The 7841-nt window shown below is 32.3% G+C and overlaps 1 long non-coding RNA gene across 1 annotated transcript; it reads left to right on the top strand.

Moving 5' to 3' along the window:
- The first annotated feature begins 4514 nt into the window (after positions 1-4514).
- On the top strand, positions 4515-5947 carry LOC136234721 (uncharacterized). The gene is made up of 2 exons (XR_010691448.1): positions 4515-5080; positions 5587-5947. It is a non-coding gene; the product is annotated as an uncharacterized lncRNA (long non-coding RNA).
- Positions 5948-7841: the final 1894 nt, after the last annotated feature.

Here is a 7841-nt window from a genome sequence, read left to right on the forward strand (position 1 = left end):
CATTCATAACACAACTCGCGGAAGAATGAGAGAAGATTTGGTCACAAATCGCCCGGAGACTCTGAACTGATCAACATGTCCAAAAAAATTCATGGATTTGGACGATGTAAAAAGAGAGCGGAAGGCGATGCTAAAGAATCGAAAAGTTGAACATAAGGGGCAAAAGTCTCCTGAGCTACATCTCAGAAGCACAAAAGAAATATTCGGAACGCCCAATATATACACCCCTAAATGGTCCCAAAAAAGAAATTTTGATGTGGATTGAGAAGATCCCGTATAAATGGAATATACAGTATCCCAACGCCAAAGTGGGAGAAAGCTTTGAGAGAAACACTAGAGTATATTGGAGATTTCATAGAACCAATAGCCACGATACATAAACTTGTTGGGAATTGTCTAAAGAGATAGAGACACTGATTGAAAGGGACAAGCTTGATAGATTCGCTTAAAACATCCAAGATGGTGAAGAACGCAATTAGAAAATGAATCAAAGAGACAAAAGTTCAAGGGCATGATAAATATCATCTATATCGGAGATATGAACCCCTGAATAAAAAGTACAAGGTGCAACCTTCTTTAGTCAAGCGAGAGTATTATCTACGGGCCTAGCAATTCCATCATGAGGAGGGGATATGAAGCTTGTTGTTATACATAAATATTAGTATATCGACAATGAATATATAACGGTGATGTGGCAGAATACATGTAAACTATAAATAGGATATATACTTTCATAAATAAAGGTAGATGCAGTTTCTATAATATTCTACAGACTCAATTATTTAAAACGATCATCATGTTTAGAGTCTAGTAGCTCTATATTATATATAACGACACGAAATAAATAAACCTAACACGATTATGACACTTCAATCCGAATTTCGCTGTCATATAATTCTTCACAAAAATCTATCTCTTAATTAGTAAGTAAAAAGGAAGAGAAATATTAATCTAGAAGCTGAAAAGTAATTATTCAAAGCTGGCATGATTAGCAGTTTGATGTTTATTAAGATTAGACTAGGCTAATAAAGTGAATTAGCAATGGAGATTATTATTATCCTTCACAGAATTTCCTTGTTAGATATGAAGTCAACAATGGCCAAGAAAATTCCACGCTGGCATAATGAGCTATTTTGATGTCATGTAGGAATGTGACAAAATCTCATTTAATATACTTGATATATTTAAACAATCAATAAATGGCATGACCAACTACATTTCCATTCATAATTCCACCTTATATGGTAGTTCTATCTTTCAATATATTTTTCAAACTCATTTCTATTTTATTCATTATATCTCTATTCTTTTTTACTAAATGGATTCATTTTTACTGAGATATTGTTAAATATGTTGCACATGAAAAATATATTTAGATTTTGTTTGATTCCATTGTTATTATTTATTATTAATGTTGCACAGATAAAATTTAATTAATTTTCATTTTAAAATATACTTATTGTTTCTTAATTATAACCAAACATTTTATATTTTAAAAAACCCAAATAAGTACTTATCTTTTCAATATTTGTTCAGCATTCCATCATGATTAAAGTTTTTCACTCCTTTACAAATGTGTCTAATCTCATTATTCTTAATCAATAATCATTAAGATTTCAAAAGAATATACTTCATTTTTTTTTTACCATTTTGAAATTAATAAACATCCACCATTTATTACCGTTTTCCAGTGAGGTACGTAGTAAAACATTGAAAAATATTTTATTTTCCAACAATTTTTTTTCTTACTTAATATTTTTCAACAAATAAATAGATCCTAACAAATAAATGTATACATTGATATATTATTATAAAATTTCTGCAAATTGAGGAGATGAAAGTAGAAAAATCCCGGAGCATTTACATGTTTGGTTAGACACTTCATGTTTATTTTTTATATCCGAAAAGTAGGTTTTTATAAAAGCATCGGATCCCTATTCTCAAAAAATAAGTATTTTCCAATAATAAATAACAAACTGTAACACCAAACAGCAACAACAAGTAATAGGTAAATCAAATGGGCATTGTTGATATGATATCAGGGCAAATTATTAGAAGCATCTGGTTCTCCACGTCAAATGGAGAACCTTCTATACATATTTTGACACGTGTAACATGGATCCACATATATTATAAAAGGTTCCATTTTTTTTATTATTACGTGAGGTCACAATACACGTGTCAAAATGTGAATTGGAGGTCCTCCGAGTGATATGATAGATCCGATGCTTAATATAAGAATTCATGATATTAGACTAGCCGTAGACAAAAGGAAAGATGAATAAGAAGGGGGGAGCGGTTACAGAAAATTATAAAAATAAAGTAAGAAGGCTAATAAAGCCAAGAAGGCTGCTTTTATTCAACAGCTGAAACTGATGAACGTTTCGTCATTATTTGGCCTGTTCCAAATAAAAACCTATCTTTCTCGTGAGTTTGTTTGGCATGAGAAACGAGGGAATGCGAGAACGGAAGAGCGGAAAGGGTAAATTTCGCCCATTGTTATAGTTTGGGATAAATTTGACAAATATTATTGAATTTTATTTTATTTTATTTCAATAAAATCATTGAACTTCATTGTCCGGCTCAATGCATAAGGAGTTTTATCTCGTGAGGGTTTGAATTGAACTTGCTTAAACTAATTTATTGGTTACAGACTGTTCAAACAAGTTTGTCAATAAATTGAAGTAGTTTGTCAATGCATAAGGAGTTTTATCTCTTAGAGACTGTGCTAAGAGCAAAGAGGTATGGAGAAAAGTTATACCAGACCAATTGTTGCCTGCTTTCTTATCTCATTCGGATCTCGACTGGTTTGTGGATGGTATTGGTGGGTAGCTGTTGGCTGATCTTGAACATGGTGTGACCATTTTTGCAGTAGTTTGTCACCAGATATGGAAATGGAGGAATGAAGAGATTTTTGATGGAGGAACTGTTGTCACTCCCAATCTGTTTAATTTTTTCTCCAGAAAGATTTGGACTATTGTGGATAGCTTCAAAGAGGACATTGTAGCTAGGTCTATTCAGAGGAGGGAGGTCCATCTCTTTAGCTGGAGTAGGCCTAGTGAAGGATTGGTGAAATTGAATACTGAAGGCTCGTGCCTAAGAGATGGTAAAATTTCTGCTGGAGGGGTGTTAAGAAATGCAGAAGGCGGCTGGGTGTATGGGTTTACTCAAAATTTAGGTAAAGGGTCTTCCTTTTCGGCGGAGCTCTGGGGGATTTATTCTGGTCTCAGATTAGCTATTAATCTGGGTTTGAAAAAGCTGATCGTTGAATCTGACAATATGGAAGTTATCAGAATGATCTCTGATATGAATACTACTTGTCTAAGTAGCAAGAACTTAATCAAAGGGATAAGAAGGTTTTGTTCTTCCTTCGAGTCCATCAATTTCTGTCACATCTTCAGGGAGCAAAACAGGGTGGCGGACCGTCTTGCAGAAGAAGGCCACATGAGGAGTCTGGGAGTTTCTACCTTCTCTTATCCTCCTAACTTCCTTTCTTCTCTTCTGAGGGATGATATGGTTGGGGTCGGTTTTCCTAGACTGATCCCGGGCTAAGTCTTTGTTTTTGTGGTGTTTTGTTTTTTCCTTTCCTATCCTACCAAAAAAAAAAAGTAACGTGGCAAACATTTTAAACACATTGACAAAAAAAAAATTGTGATTAACTCGTATGTGACAGGCTTAGAAGGTGTGTGTTTCAGCTTTTTGGATGAACGTTTAACGTTTCACTCAAAACTATAGGAAATATAGCGTTTGGTTAGGTTTATATAACAACAACGTTTAACATTTTTTCTGGAAACTGCAGAGTTTTGGAGTTTTTCATGAAAAACTTCTTTTTGAAACTTTTTATAAACAATTGTTTGTAGTTATATGTTTCTTCTTTAACATTATTTCTATTTCTATAACAAAATTATCGAAAGGTTTTGTAAGGTTCAATAAAAAAATTTATCTTTTATTTAGATTATTTTTATTAATTTGTGCAATATATTTTTTATTTTATAATTTATTTATTTGTTAATTTAAAACATGTCTATATTACATATTTTAAATACTAACAGTTCAATATAATTTTATCAAACACTAATAATTAAACAACTAATAACAAAAAGCTAACAACAACAACAGCAAACAGTTTACTGCAACCGCAACAACAACAACTATTAGCTAACAGCTGAACCAAACAGACCTTTAGTTGTTACTAGTATTTTAACGAGTTTTTAATCACACATTAAATATATTAGACATAATTGATGTTTAAAAGTTTGATGTGATAATTAAATAACAGTCAAATCAATATTTTTAAATTTTTGATAATAACATAGCTAAAATTAATTTTATTCGGACAATTTCATATATTAAAATTAAATTTAGACTTCGGATTAATAGGTTAAGATTAAATTTTGGTCTTATCTCTAGTTTTTAATACAAACGGCTGGTATTAGTTTTGAGAAAGATAGGGGGGTTGAGGGTTTAAAAAGGGTTTCTTCACAAAGAACGAGGGGGGAAAGGGGAAGAATAACTATGATGATCCTTCTTCCATTTCCATTGTTGTAAACATAACAACCCCAATGAAGTCAGAGAATTATGAACCATCTAATCTTATAATTATTGATTTTTCTTTCATCTTTTCAATTAATTACACCCAACCCCACCCCCTTCTCTCTCTCTTATTTACTGTACTACCACCCATCCATCTCCTCTTAAATAACCCCCCATCTGCCTCACCCCTCTCTATCTCCCCCTCCCCCTTTCTCTTTCTCTTTCCCTTTCCCTTCTTCTGACTACAAGAAAAAAAAGGCTTAAGTTTTCATGTGGGTTTAACAAAGTGTTTCTCACAGAGTTTATTGGCATTCTGTCCACCTCCTCCTCCTCCTTTAGATATCTCTCTAAAACCCCCCGGAGGTGGGCATACTGCCAACTGAGCTCTGTTGGTCTCTCTTTGTCAAACCCTCTTGACGGATCCAGAATTCACTGATACCGCGATCTTATCCCTTAATCTATGTTTTTCAATTGATTTTTTCTTCTTTTTTACAGTTTTTTTCTATGTAGTTGCCTCAAATCTCTCCTTTTGAGAAAGATCGTGAAGGTAAAAATCCTGATTATACTATATTGGATCATACTTGTCAGATATAGCTAGCTTGTACTTATCCTTAGCACCAGGTTAAGATTTTATTCCAATTTAGGTTATCCATGTTTAATTTCAAGTTTGTAAGCGGATTTGATCACTGTTTTATAAGCGGAGGAGACTAAATCTGTTTGGCTGTTGGGTCTTTTTTGTCCATCGGTTATATCGCTTTTTGCCGATCTAGGGTTTTGTAAAACCAGGCGAGGATTAGGGTTGAAGAGTGAAAAAGTAAGAGGGGTTAATAAAGTTTTTCATGATTGCTTGTGCAGATTTTGGATTAAAGGTGTTAAATTTGTAATGATCTCTATAGTATAGGTGTTATTATGATATTTGATTATTATGATCTGAAGGTGGAGATTGATTTATCAGTGTTCATATATGCATGTCTGACACCGTTTTACTTGAGTATCCTATTTATATATTAATAGGAGTATTTGACTAGTATATTTACTTCTTGTTTTGGGCAGACCTAGCTACTTGGGACTAAACAGCTGACTCGGAGTTTTTTTTATAAATGTTTCCTAACTAGATATGGATTCAGTTTTTATTCCAAGCACCCGGGCCTCGGAGGAAATGACGCTTGTTGTTTTTGGATAAAAACGTGTCGTTTCTCCTATGGAGTTCGGAGTTTGTTGTCGTATCTCCTATGGAGTTTTGTGAGGACCGGATGTTTGTAATAATTCCCTGTGTGGATGGCATGTCGTCAGTGATACTGACATGTTCGGGATGAATTGGTTCTGAACAATTGTAGAAATTTTTCAATACACATGATTAAAATAGTCCCGATTATGTCCAAATATTTGTCGTTAATGGTATTTTTTTTTATCATCGTGATCATAGTTGATGTGTCATTTTTTGAGTGGAGGATGATTAATTGATCTAGAATCATAGTAGAATTTTTCGGGGTATAACGGGATACTCTTTTTGAGTACCTAATTAGGAAATGATAATAGACCCGCGATTAATTACTCTTTTAATAGCGTGCTACATCGATAAAAATAAAAATAACTACTCCTAATCGCGGTAAAAATTGAATAGATTGAATCATAATTGAAGCTATTTTAACCACAAAGTTAAAAAAAAAAAAACTTTCTCCTATATCTGTTGTAAGGATTAAAGAGTAATTATTTAGTTTTAAATTTGAGATAAAATTGGATGGTTAAGATTAAATTACTTTTGGTTTAATTAGGAAGATTCAGTATTTAATCCATAAACTTAAATATACTCCCTCTTTACCCTAAATATAGTAAAAATGTTCCTTTTTTACATTACTCTTTTAACTACAAATAAAATAATAAACACTTTTCAACTATACTAATTTTTATTACAGTTAAAAATTACTAAATACTGTGAGCCCGTTTGTTTTATCTATTGTTTGTTGTTACAGTTTGTTATTTGGTGTTGTTTGCTGTATTTGCTATTTGGTGTTGTTTGCTGTTCAGGTTGCTGTTGGAAAAAACTGATTTTTCAAAAAACATAGATTATCTACCTTTTATAAAAGTCTGCTTTTCAAGTGTAAAAGATAAAGAGGTGGTCACTAACCAAACATCTAATACTTTTTTTCAGATGTAAAAGATAAACAGTAAGTCATTAACCAAACACTTCTAACTCTCCCTTTTGAAATGAAAAAGCAAACGAGAGCATGAAAAGGAGCAACTAAAATCCCACACATAATTGATTAAATTGGGTATTTCTTTTTCCTATTTTTGCTAAATGAATGAAGTAATTAGGTTTTAAACAGTGAATTTAATGTGTGTTTTTTTTTTTAATTTTTAAGCTTGAAAAATAAAAAAAATTCTTAGAAGTATGGATTTTGCAGAAAATAAAAATAATAAAAAAAGAATTAAGGAGGGAGGGAGTATTTTCCAATGAAATCTAGGTTGGAAATATATAATCCAGCTATTACTAGCATACATACTACACTTCCCAACCCCAACTATGGTTTTATCACTATGCACCCTCATGATTGAAGACTACCACTGCTTTTTCAATAACACCTCAATCCCACATCGCCTAGGTCGTCGCGTGTCATCCACGTCCAATCTCATTGGGAGGTGGAATCCACTCGCTTGGTAGAGTTTTTAACTGTTATCAGAAAGTGACTTTGAATACATGTAATGGGATCTTTTACTTTATGGGGTTCTCTGGCAGTGTATGATTCTTCTTTCTTCTATTCCTTTTGGGTCAAAATACGTTTTACAATTAATTAATTACTGCAGAGTAAAAGGGTAAATAAATAATTAATAGATAGAAGTGGATAATTATTCTTATTGGGACCATAATTTTGAAATAGGAAAGGGACCATGGATTTGGTCAAAATTATTTGAAATTTTTCTACTGTTGTTTGTGTCACTGATTGACTGAATTCGTATAATTTAATTTCATCATGTACATGAGATTTTTGGCAATCATGAATAATATTAAGGGACATGCAACAACTGTTAGTCAATTTTACTTTATTGTAATTTATGGTAATAAAAATTTGTGAATTTTCTAGCAGTATATACCTGCAGGGAAACGTTTACTTTTGACCATGGATTTAGTCACGTTAGATTATGATAATTTTACTTTGAGTTAAAATGTAGTAATAATCAGGAGTAAAAATGTTTTTCAATAAGCTTTCGAAAATCAGTTTTTTCAAAATTATCTTTTTGGACTTTATAAGTTGTTTAAAACCCCTCTTCACTCACTACTATTAGAGGTTTAATTAGTCACAACCTGT

The sequence above is a fragment of the Euphorbia lathyris genome, chromosome 7 (assembly GCF_963576675.1).
Source record: "Euphorbia lathyris chromosome 7, ddEupLath1.1, whole genome shotgun sequence".
NCBI classification, from domain to species: domain Eukaryota; kingdom Viridiplantae; phylum Streptophyta; class Magnoliopsida; order Malpighiales; family Euphorbiaceae; genus Euphorbia; species Euphorbia lathyris.